A 12,197-nucleotide genomic window follows, 5' to 3' on the forward strand; every position below is an offset into this window, starting at 1 on the left:
ATACTTAATGACACATGGATATACAGTACTATTTGGCGCAGCATCAGTAATAAGTCCGATAGCTGCAGATTTGGCCTTTATCCACATTTTTTGATACTGTATGTACATCACAAGATCGTTACCTGTGCCCTAATCACCTGATGTGTGCAATGATATCGCTAGGGCTGTTGGCACCTTACAGGTTATTTGATCAGGGTCTGATTTGGCTAAGGTTAGGTCACCTTATATTCTACATTTGTACAATCTCTATTGAATAATCCTATACAGGGCCAGAACTACTAATATGGTCATCCTGTAGTTTCTGACGTTTTTCGATTTTACTGTTAAGGATTTGTAGCGAAACGGTAAATAATAATGACTGGGGCCTGAGCCCATACAATTTACTAATTCAGTTAGGTTTATTACTTTGAGGTTGCAATAGCCTACTAACATGTTCAAGGTTACCACGAGCATTGTGGCTTTAGTCCGATGCGCCCGCACCGCCGGAACTACAGTAATGGCCGTCCTGACGTCATTCTGTAGTTCCGCGGAATGATACGGGCGCTCGGCGTTTGTCAATCAGTGCGGATGGCCATGCAGGGCTTATATCAACATGCGGCTATCCTGGGCATACATTTATCCATCACTGGGCTCATATACATATACATTGAGCATAATAGACGGTACACACCGGTTTACACACTGGGAAACAATGGATAAAAAACGAAGGTTAAGTAGTTCCCTTTGTTGTTCCAGTATTAAACTCCACACCCTCTCCTGATCGGTGCCTCCCCCAAGTCTCAGGCGAGTTTGGTGGCACCGACGGAGAGGTGAGTGTAGGAGTGGAGTCTTTTGGGCAGCTGACATCAGTAGGGGTCATTACTAAGAACTTTATGATTCTTGCCCTTTTTTGAAGTAACTCAGTAGCTTTATACTACCTTTACTTAATGATTACCTGTACTGTCCTACAGTGAATGTATAATGTCAGTATGACAGTCAGGCTATTTCACACTTGTCCTGTGAGTGCTAGCCAGACTCCAAGGTTGTCTCTCCACCATTCAGTTTATAGTGGGACAGTTGTGATGTAGTGAACAGGGCATATAATTAGATACTCTTAGACTCTATATATAGGATTGAGTTTTGACATCTTTTCCTGTTCGCATCTATCTGTTTCACAGTGCGGGGCCTCGTATACCTGAGCACGGTCCAGGTGAGGTGAGGTCCAGTCCCCTGCCAAGTTGGGTGAGCAAGTAATATAACATTTTTATGAATTATTTCTTGTAGATATAAGAGAAGTAGAGAGCACGTGTGTATGACTTATTAATAAGAGTGTAATATATATGTCCTTCTAGATCACGTTGAACGTCCACTGGCAAGGAGGATGTGTAATGAACTGTAGGTACAGGTTGTATCGTTCCTACTTTCATATTCTTGTTTCAATATTCTTGTTTTCACATACACTTAACAGTAGCAACTATTTGAGAGCAGTGGCCCTGATGAAAGCCAAGGGACTCAGTGCCCGGTAGGCAGTAACATGTTGGCCCGTTTTGCGACAGTCATTGTTCCATACTGTCGTTTGCGCTGTTCCGATTTTTAATTAGGGGGTGTGCCTAGTTTCTATTAAAGCATTTGTTTAGACATATCACCCTATTTTAGATTCACCACTTTTTTTGTTGCGTTGCACTGTATTCCCACCACTCTTATGAGCCATCATAATCAGACCAACAATTGGTAGTTCCAATTTTGACTGTAGACCACATCCAGTACTCACTATAACTGTGTGGCATGAGGTCTAGATGATCCAAGGACCCGCCCGGTCACAGTGTGAACGACCAAATGATAGGACTGATCACTTGGTTGTTTTGATGGTTATTCACAAATAATATGTGTACTGGATCCGGTCTGACCAGTTTCTTCTAATTGAGTCTTCGACATCACCACTCTTCTGTGTCTCACACATTTGTTTTCTCCTGCTCCGAGAGCTAGCAGCCCCGCCCACCCGCAAAGGAAATATAAAATGATAATAACTCAAAGTTATTATAATTTTATATTTCCTTTACTTTGCACTGCTCAAAAGCAGTAGAGCGATGCTCCTCTACCATAGTGGAGGAGCTGCCACTGGTTCCTAGTCTAGACCCCACCAGCGGATTCCTCCTGAACATTGACCGCATCACTCGACCTCCGGCATTGGTCGGCCCATCCCTGAGCATGGCACCTCCGACTTCAGCCTCGGAGCAACGTCCGACACCTGGCCGCAGCCCCCCTCCCACCCAGTACTAACAGTCATGATGGATGCATTATTGCTGGGTTGTGGAGGTCATCTGGCACAGGTGGAGATCAGAGGACTCTGGTTTCCGGCAGAGACTTGCCTCATCATCAGTTTGTTGGAGTTCCAGGTGATTCATTTAGTACTAAAGGGTGTTCCTCCATCATCAAAAAGGAACGCATGCAGATTCTCACGGACAACACAACCGCCATGTGGAATTGCAACAAACAGGGCAGCGTGAGGTTGTGACTTCTCTGCTAGTATCTGTGCCCGGCATCTTTGAAAGTGACTGAATGCTAGGGAATCTCCCTGATTGCCCAGCAACTGGCTGGATCTTTTAATGACAGGACAAACAAACTCTGCCAACATTGTCTAGCAGATCATGAATGGCTGTTACACTCAGAGGTAGTGCAGGGCATCTTTCCTTGGGAGAACCCTGGCTCAATTTATGCGCCACCGTAAAGAACATGCACAGTTAAAACTTTTTCTTATTGGTGTTCCCAAAGCAGTCCTCTCTCTGAGATGCTTTCTTCTAGCATTAGAGGTTGCGACCCCTGTGCGCCTACATGTCCTTCCTTCTATTGCCCAGGGCCCTGAAAAAGATCAATGGAGACCGGACCCAAGTCTTCCTAGTGCCTCCCGACTGGGTGAGGAGAGTGTGGTACCTGGAACTTCTGGACATGAGCATTTGTCCTCCGATCCAGCTAACCCTTTGGGAGGATCTCCCAGCAGAGGTTGCACTCAGAGGTGGTGCAAGCCTGAGTCCTGCATCAGAGCCTGCACAACTTACACCCATGCATGTAGATTGGACGGTGACAACTGATGGCTTTTGATCTTCCTCCAAAAGTGGTTGGTGTCATCTTGGCAGTCAGGCTTCAATTCAACGAAATCTGTTTATACAGGGCACTGGGAGATGTTTGTCTCCTTGTCGGTCTTCCGTCATTTACTGGATTAACCATCCCTTTTCAAGTCACATACAGTGACCTGAGAACATGTGAATCTGTGTGAGTGTGTGTATTTGTTTGGAATGTGGATATGTGGTGTATAGAAAAATGTGGTTGGTTTCTGTATCTGACCATGGGTGATCTTTGGGTTTGTAGATCTGTATGTACAGAAGAACTTGATAACCTGAAGGACTAATCAGTATGTTTACAGAAGAGGATTTGTCGTTACGTTACTTGATTGTTAATAATTCCTGGATATCTGGATCTGTCAATACATGTGGGTGAGGAGAGACCAGGGATCATTCACACCTCTACGCACACAAACCCCTTGTGTGCACTTTTCTTCTAGGCCTTTCTATGGTGAGAGTGAGGTTATGCCTGTGTGTAGGTCAGGATCTGTGTATGTTTCGCTATGTTTCAATTCTATACATTTATTCTGTACCTTTCTAGAGTGGGGGTACTTACATTTGCCTGTTTTATTATAAAATAACCATTGTAAAACTGTAACCCACTTTTTATAATAATTTGACCTAACAAGAAATATTCTGATTGGGGAATTAGCTCTAATATCCTAATATACTTTCTGCAGGGGCTAAGAGTTCAAACTCACCCTGGGCTTTAATGAAAACTAGATTAGGATTCTCTGTTTCTTTTAGCCATTGAAGAAATTGATTTGTCCCATTTAGCACTGTATCATATATATATATATATATTCACTGAAAAAACCATAGGTTATAGACCATATATAGTTAGGAATTAGCATTTACAAAACCTTGAAAATTCACTGAAAAAACCATAGGTTATAGACCATATATAGTTAGGAATTAGCATTTACAAAACCTTATTTTACTCACACAAAACCATTGAAATTCCATATATAGTTAGTTGCACTAACTATATATCGCGCACCCGCAATCCACTGCTGATGATGTCACATATTACATCATTCATGACATGGTCAGTGACATCACTGATGACATCACTGATGACATCTCAAATGACATCACTGATGACAACATCCAGTGACTGTATGTTTCTGTAAAGTTAAAATATGTCTTACATATTGAAGAATGAGTGGAAGTATAAGTGTCTGGACGAAGGATTTAGTAGGTGCATGACTGAATGTATGAGTGAGTGATTAAATGTGTCTCACTGAGTGCATGGGTTAGTGACTAAACTGTCTTAATTTGTGCATCATTATGTCTGTTGTTCTGTAAACTGCTGCATGTGTTGATCAGTAGCTATATGAGTAACTATATGGGTTATTGATTGATTGTCCAAGTATTTGTATGGGAGACTGAGTGTGTGTGTGGCTGGCTGGGAGGTGTGTGACTCTGTGCAGATCAATGTGTACTTGTATCAATGATTGTATAAGAGAGTAAGTATGTGTTAGTATATGTTTGAAAATGTAAGGTGCTCTATGTTTAACTGTATAGATTAGAAAATGGAAGTGTGATTGATTCTTTACAGGACTGACTAGGTGTGTGAGTAACTCCATGGATGAGTGGCAGAGTGTGAGTGTCTGTATAGGTGTATGAGTGCATATGATAGTGTTGTAAAGATGAGTGATTGTATGTATGAATGATTGTATGGGTGAATGAGTGAATGTGTGTGTAGACATAGGAATCAGTGAGTGTGTATGTAGTAACTAGTATTGGTGTGTCAATGGTTTCAAAAATTATACTCTGTATTTAACACTGGGTGTAACAGAGGTTATATTAAAATGTGAGGAGATGCATTGTATTGTCACATGAATGATATCATCAGTGATGTGGTCATTGATGTCAAATGAGATGTCATCAGTATTGTCATCAGTGATGTCATTTGAGATGTCATCAGTGATGTCACTGACCATGTCATGAATGATGTAATATGTGACATCATCAGCAGTGGATTGCGGGTGCGCGATATATAGTTAGTGCAACTAACTATATATGGAATTTCAATGGTTTTGTGTGAGTAAAATAAGGTTTTGTAAATGCTAATTCCTAACTATATATGGTCTATAACCTATGGTTTTTTCAGTGAATTTTCAAGGTTTTGTAAATGCTAATTCCTAACTATATATGGTCTATAACCTATGGTTTTTTCAGTGAATTTCATTGGTTTTTTAAAAGCTAATATCTATACCTGTAAAATGTATTCTTCTTTAAATCCAAAAATATATTTTATATGTTTATTAATAACTTTTTTTTTTAATATTTTTTTTTTCTTCGTTCCCGCTTCGCGAATCGGGAAGCTTCCCGTTAGCTGACCTTGATGCCGCGAAATAGACCGCGAGCATATAAACGTTTCTTTACCGCAACTGCCGCGTTAGAAAACAACATCATCACGCCTCCCGTCCGCATGACGTTTCGCGTTGTCGTGTGATACGTCATATGACGTGCTACGTTAGCGAACTGGTACGCTTACCGAGTCGCAAAGCACAGGTTTCTGGAAGCAAACCGGGAGGCCCTGCAAAGCGCGTAACGTAAACACAGCAGGTCATGTGACTTGGTAATAACACTTTTCATTGGTTCATTTCACTTTTGGTTTCCTAATGATGTAAGAAGCTTCCCGTTAGCTCAATTTGATGCCGCGACCCGGTCCGCGAACCGGTAAACGTTCCGTTAGCGCAACTGCCACGTTAGAAATCATTATCGTGACGCGTCGCGGAAGCGTGACGTATCACGTTGTCGTGTAATGCGTCTTATGACGCGCCGCGTTAGCGCACCCGGAAGTGCTCCTGGGCGCGGACCGATGCGCGAAACGCAGCTCCCCGGAAGCGATCCACGGCGCGTCGCGTAAGCGCGACGTATCGCGTTACCGCGTAATGCGTCTTATGACGTACCGCGTTAGCGCACCCGGAAGTGCTCCGGGGCGCGGACCAAGGCGCGAAGCGCAGCGACCCGGAAGCTATCCGGGGCGTGTTCCGCAGCGCGTAACATAAGCGTGAGAGGTCATGTGACTTGTTAATAACACTTTTCATTGGTTCATTTCACTTTTGGTTTCATAATGTTGTTAGGCTTGGTCATGTGACCTAAAAATAACACTTTTCATTGGTTTAGAACTATTTTTTTTTCTCAAATGATGAAAACCCCTCCTTCTTTTTACCTCATTCTTACTTTCTATTTCCAGAGAGCAAGACCTATTTTTCACAATGGCTTCTGTAATAGCTGCAGCTGGTGCTTCTCAGCAACCACCACCACCACCACCACCAAAAGGACCACCACCAACACTGGACTTTGGTAGAGAGGAAGATAATGAGGACGAAGAGGAGGAGGAGGAGGAAGAGCAAGTAAGGCAGTTCCTGCCAGAAACACCAAGGCAGAGCCATATTAAAGACCACTACATATGGCAATTCTTTAAAATTCCACCTGGACAAAAGAAGGTCAATGCACCCCAGGTGTCTTGTTTGATTTGCAAAAATATACTTTCTCGTGGCAACCCCAACAAGAAATACAGCTTTGGCAATCATACAATGATTCGCCACATGGAGCGATGGCATCCCAATAATCTTTCCCAAGCACAAGTAAGGGATCTTGCTGCCAACCCCCCAGATGTCATCCCCAGCACCAACAGGGGTCAAAGCTCATTCGCCGGACCAGAAGGCCGAGAAATAATCCCCAATATTCAAGCTCCTTTTGCACACTACAAAATAGTTTGTATATATTGTGGAGGAACTATTGCTTATGGAGAGAAGAGTATTACTTTGATTAACCGAGCTGGAGAAAATCATAAATGCTACAAGATGAGAAAACAATGAATCCTTTTTATTTTTTTTTGCTCCTGTTGAGACATGTTCTAACCCTGCTTTTTTGTTATTTCCCCCTTACAAAACACAAAAAAAACACAAAATAGTTTTCAAAAATCCAAAAAAAAATCAAAAAATTGTTCAGAAAATTCATAAAAAAAATAAAAAAAAAGAAAAAGAATAAAAAAACAGTTCTTTTCAGAACTACCTTCCATTTATAACAAAATTGCCAAAATGTTTATACCCTGTCTTTCTTTTCTCCTCATAGTACGCTCCTCCGACCGCTTCCCGGTACGCGTACCGGGCGCTACCCACGCAAAAAAAACAAAAAATATTTTTGTTTTTTTGCCCCGCGGGGCCCTTTTAAAGCCTCCACATTGACGCCGCCTCACGTACCAACGTATTTTCTCCGCATTTTACACCCTATGCCGCATAACAGGTCATGTGACTTGTTTATAAAACTTTTCATTGGTTCATTTTACTTTTGGTTTCCTAATGATGGAAGGCATGATCATGTGACCTAAAAACAACACTTTTCATAGGATGAAAACTTTTTTTTTTCCCCAAACGATGAAAGCCCCACCTTGTTTCTGGATGTTTCAGACTGAAGCTGGCGTCAGCATGAAAGCACCACCATCTCGTAGCTCAGTCGTGGTCATTCCGCGAGCAATCATGGCAGCCGCTCCCCACCAGAAGCCTGCAAGAGTCGGAGCCCCCAAAACTTTTGATGAATTCTCAAGGCGGAGGGGACGCTTTCGAGAATGGGGTCCAAGACCTAGCAGACAAGCGTCCGATTTCCAAGGTCTCCCAGGGCCATTTCAGTGGACCAGGCCCAAAAAGGAAACAGCCTGCCGCCATTTTGAGAGTCCTGTGACAGCCGCCTATCGCTGCACCGCAAGAGTGGGCGCAACTCAGCTGAATTGCGGCTTTTGACACAGTGGACCAAAAACGGACGGAATGGCAACTGAAACGGTAAAGGGGCGCCCCACTACAACAGATGACACTCCACCTGGACAGGCCCGTTCACCGCCTCCCCCGGGGCGCCCCGCGCCGTTATTCGGAGCAGCATTGTAGGATACCAAAACCAGTGCGGCAACTTACTGGACATCACCTTGGTGCCATCGTTCTGCTGCCTTGGAACTATTCGCGCAACAGTTTGCTACTGATGACCCACCCCCCGCGACGCCCCATGCCGTTATTTGCTGGGTGGCAACTTACTAGACATCACTTTAGTGTCATCTAGATTTCAGCGCGTTCTGCTGCCTTGGAACTATTCGCACAACAGTTTGCTACTGATGACCCACCCCCCGCGACGCCCCACGCCGGAAATCTGGACGTTGTGCTGCGTTGGGACTATTCGCACAGCCGACCGCTACTTCGTTGTTTTTCCCTAAAAATGTTTATATGTTATTACTATTTTTGTTTTCTTGTATATATTTATAAATTATTAAAGTTTTATAATCTTACTACTTTGTCGGAGTGCTATATATTTTTAATGTGACACATAATTGTAAAAACTTTGATGTACAAAGAGTCATCCCTGGAATCTTCCGCTTCACGCTCGGTCCCCTCCCCAATCACAATACAGGATGGTTTTCAGATAGTAGGAACGCGTGTGGTGTGACGGATCTCATCGGGTGTGGGCCTTGATCTACTATAACTCCTTTGAAGAGGGGTGATTCTTTACAGCTGTGGCCATAAACTACATCTGCAGGGCTAGCTGATACCCTAGGACCAGCCTGGACAATCGGACACAGAGGAAAAGGAGTATCAGAGGGTGCGGTAGTGAATAGGGCGAAAGGGAGGTGTCGGGCGGGCACAGGGTGTGATTCTCAGGGAAGAGCAGCGCAGATGGGGGAGGTTTATTACCCATGCATAAGACAGAGAGCGGGGGTGACCACTGCCTGGGGGAGATGCTTGCGAGGGTGGGGAGCCATGCTAAGGATCGACAGCGTGCACAGAGTGGGTCTGGTCAAGGCATCTAAAATGGCTGCCGTGCACGACAAAAGTGTGGCATTTGAAAAAAGACAAGATGGCGCAGACAATGTTTTTCAACACTTCCTGATTTCCTTCGAATCGAACGTTAACAGACGTTGGGGCATATTACCAAAGTTAAGCGATATTTATCCCTAACGATGCTTAGCAACGATTTTTTTACCGTCAGAAATTATCGCAGATAAACCTTGCTATTATCAAGGTTTATCGGAAATACGATAAAAAACGACCGCAATGCATTAATATCGCTGAAAACTCAGCGATATTCATGCATTACCGAGCTAATGCTCTTAGCCATGTTATCCACCTCCCATTGGATAACATGGCTAAGAACTGCTCAGGGCAGGTGGTAGCTTTTGGAGATATTCGCGCTTATCTCGAATATTTCCAAAAGTTGATAATAGGAGATAGCGATGTTAGCGACTGTTTCCAGTCGCTAACATCTTGGCATGCCCACTTTGCATGTCATTAGTGATAAATATCACTCACATGCAAAGTGGGGCCCAAGATGGTCGCTATCTTCTACTAGCCGTCGCTAACTGGTGTTAGCAACAGCTAGGTAATACACATATAATTTTATCTTGTTTCTGAACGTTAATTTCTCAAAATGCACTGAAGCACATATATTGAGACCTAGCAAAGGCACATCGGGCTACCAGTCCCTACAATTTTGCCAAGTTTCGTGCAAATCCATTCAGCTGTTCGATCCTACCGAGAGACAAGATGGCGGCCGCTACTGACTGTTTGGAATGTTTACAGACACCGGAGAGCCAATCAGCTTCGCTTCGCAAAGCTCCGTAACGCGAAAAGTACGCGGTGCGCTGTTACAGATATATATCTTTTTTTGAACGTTAATTTCTCAAAATCCACTGGAGCACATATATTGAGATCTAGCAAAGGCACATCGGGCTACCAGTCCCTACAATTTTGCCAAGTTTCGTGCAAATCCATTCAGCTGTTCGATTATTATTATTTTTATTTTTTTTTGCCCCGCGGGGCCCTTTTAAAACCTCCACATCAAACCTAGGGGGTGAGCGACAATGTACTATGCCCCCTTATGGTCATTTGCCCCTTCGCTTTGGCCTCCTCTTGTCTCTCGATCCTACCGAGAGACAAGATGGCGGCCGCTACGGACTGTTTGGAATGTTGACAGACGCCGGAGAACCAATCAGCTTCGCTTCACAAAGCTCCGTTGCGCGAAAAGTACGCGTACTGGAGCGCTGCCCGGTCCGCTGTTACAGATATATATCTTTTTTTAAACGTTAATTTCTCAAAATCCACTGCAGCACATATATTGAGACCTACAAAAGGCACATCGGGCTACCAGTCCCTACAATTTTGCCAAGTTTCGTGCAAATCCATTCAGCCGTTCGGGCTAAAAGTGAGGCCAACCGCCCTATGGAAAACTCAATGTTAAAAACACGTTTTGGGACCCCCCTTTTTTCTCGGCCCCCCCTTGACGACCCCCCCCCAAATTTTCAAGGGATGCCCAGAAACAAAATGTGCCATTTTCCTGAAAATTTCAGCCAATTCCGTCCACAAACGCCAAAGTTATTAGACATAGAATTTTCAAAAAACCCATAGAGAAAAAATCCTAACTATATATACCTACTGGCGACCGCCAGTAGGTAATATATATATATATATATATATATATATATATATATATATATATATTCTTTTTTTTTTTCACTGAAAAAAACATTGGTTTCAGGCACGTTATAGTTAGAAATTAGCATTTAAAAAACCTTTGAAATTCACTGGTAAAACCATAGGTTTCAGGCACGTTATAGTTAGCAATTAGCATTTAAAAAACCTTAGAAATTCAATGAAAAACCCATAGGTTTTAGGGAAAGTTATAGTTAGCTGGACATTTCACTCATACAAAACCATAAAAATTCCCCCGTTATAGCTAGTTCAGCTAACTATAACTTGAGCCCCCGCAATGCACTGCTGATGACGTCACATATTACATCACTCATGACATGGTCAGTGACATCACTGATGACATCTCAAATGACATCATCCAGTGACTGTGTTTCTGTAAAGTTTAAATATGTTTCATATATATAGGGAAAAGTGTATTGAAGAATGAGTGGGAGTATAAGTGTCTAAAGGATGATTTAGTTTAGCGTGACTGACTCTATAAGTGAGTGATTAAACGTATCTTACTGAATGCATGGGTCAGTGACTAAACTGTGTGAATGTCTGTATCCGTCTGTCTGCTGGTGTGTAAGCGGCTACATGGGTTTGTGAATAGCTACATGAGTGTCTATATGGGTTATTGATTGGTTGTCTGAGTATTTGTGTATGCCTGAGTATGCCTGAGTCTTTGTGTGGGTGGGGTGTGTGTGACTCTGTGCATAGATGTGTGAGTGGGTGATTCACTGGGTACATAGTTTCAAGAGTGCATCTGTGATGGACTGTATGGGTGGGTGAGTGTGTGTATGGGTGTGTTAGTGAGTGAATGTATATCTCAGTGGTACATGTGTGAGTAACTATATATGTGAAAGGCAGTATATATGTGTGTTGGAGTATATAAATGCTTATATGTGAGAGTGTGTGATTGTGGCTGTATGGATGAGTGTGTGCTTGTATCAGTGATTGTATAAGAGTGTAAGAATGTGCTAGTATTTGTATGAGTGATTGAGCTTGTGTGTGTATAACTGTATAGGTGAGTAAATGGCAGTGTGATTAATTATTTCATGACTGACTAGGTGTGTGAGTACCTCTATGGATAAGTGGCGGAGTGTGATTGTCTATATAGTTGTATGAGTGCATATGATAGTCCTGTACTGAGTGACCAAAAGTATGAGTGACTGTACGGGTGAGTGAGTGGATGTGTGTGTAAACCTAAGAATCAGTGAGTGTGTATGTAGTTATTGGTGTTGGGAGTGTCTATGATTTTGAGAATGGCAGTCTGTAATTTAGAGTGGGTATATCGAGGTTATATTAGGGTGTGAGAAGATGCATCAAATTATCATATGGATGATGTCATCAGTGATGTCATTTGAGATGTCATCAGTGATGACACTGACCATGTCATGAGTGATGTAATATGTGACGTCATCAGCAGTGCATTGCAGGGGCGCGAGTTATAGTTAGCTGATCTAACTATAACGGGGGAATTTCTATGGTTCTGTATGAGTGAAATGTCCAACTAACTATAACTTTCCCTAAAACCTATGGTTTTTTAAATGCTAATTTCTAACTATAACGTGCCTGAAACCTATGGTTTTTTCAGTGAATTTCAAAGGTTTTTTAAATTTTAATTTCTAAC

Source organism: Lissotriton helveticus, chromosome 2_1 (assembly GCF_964261635.1).
Source record: "Lissotriton helveticus chromosome 2_1, aLisHel1.1, whole genome shotgun sequence".
Taxonomy (NCBI): Eukaryota; Metazoa; Chordata; class Amphibia; order Caudata; family Salamandridae; genus Lissotriton; species Lissotriton helveticus.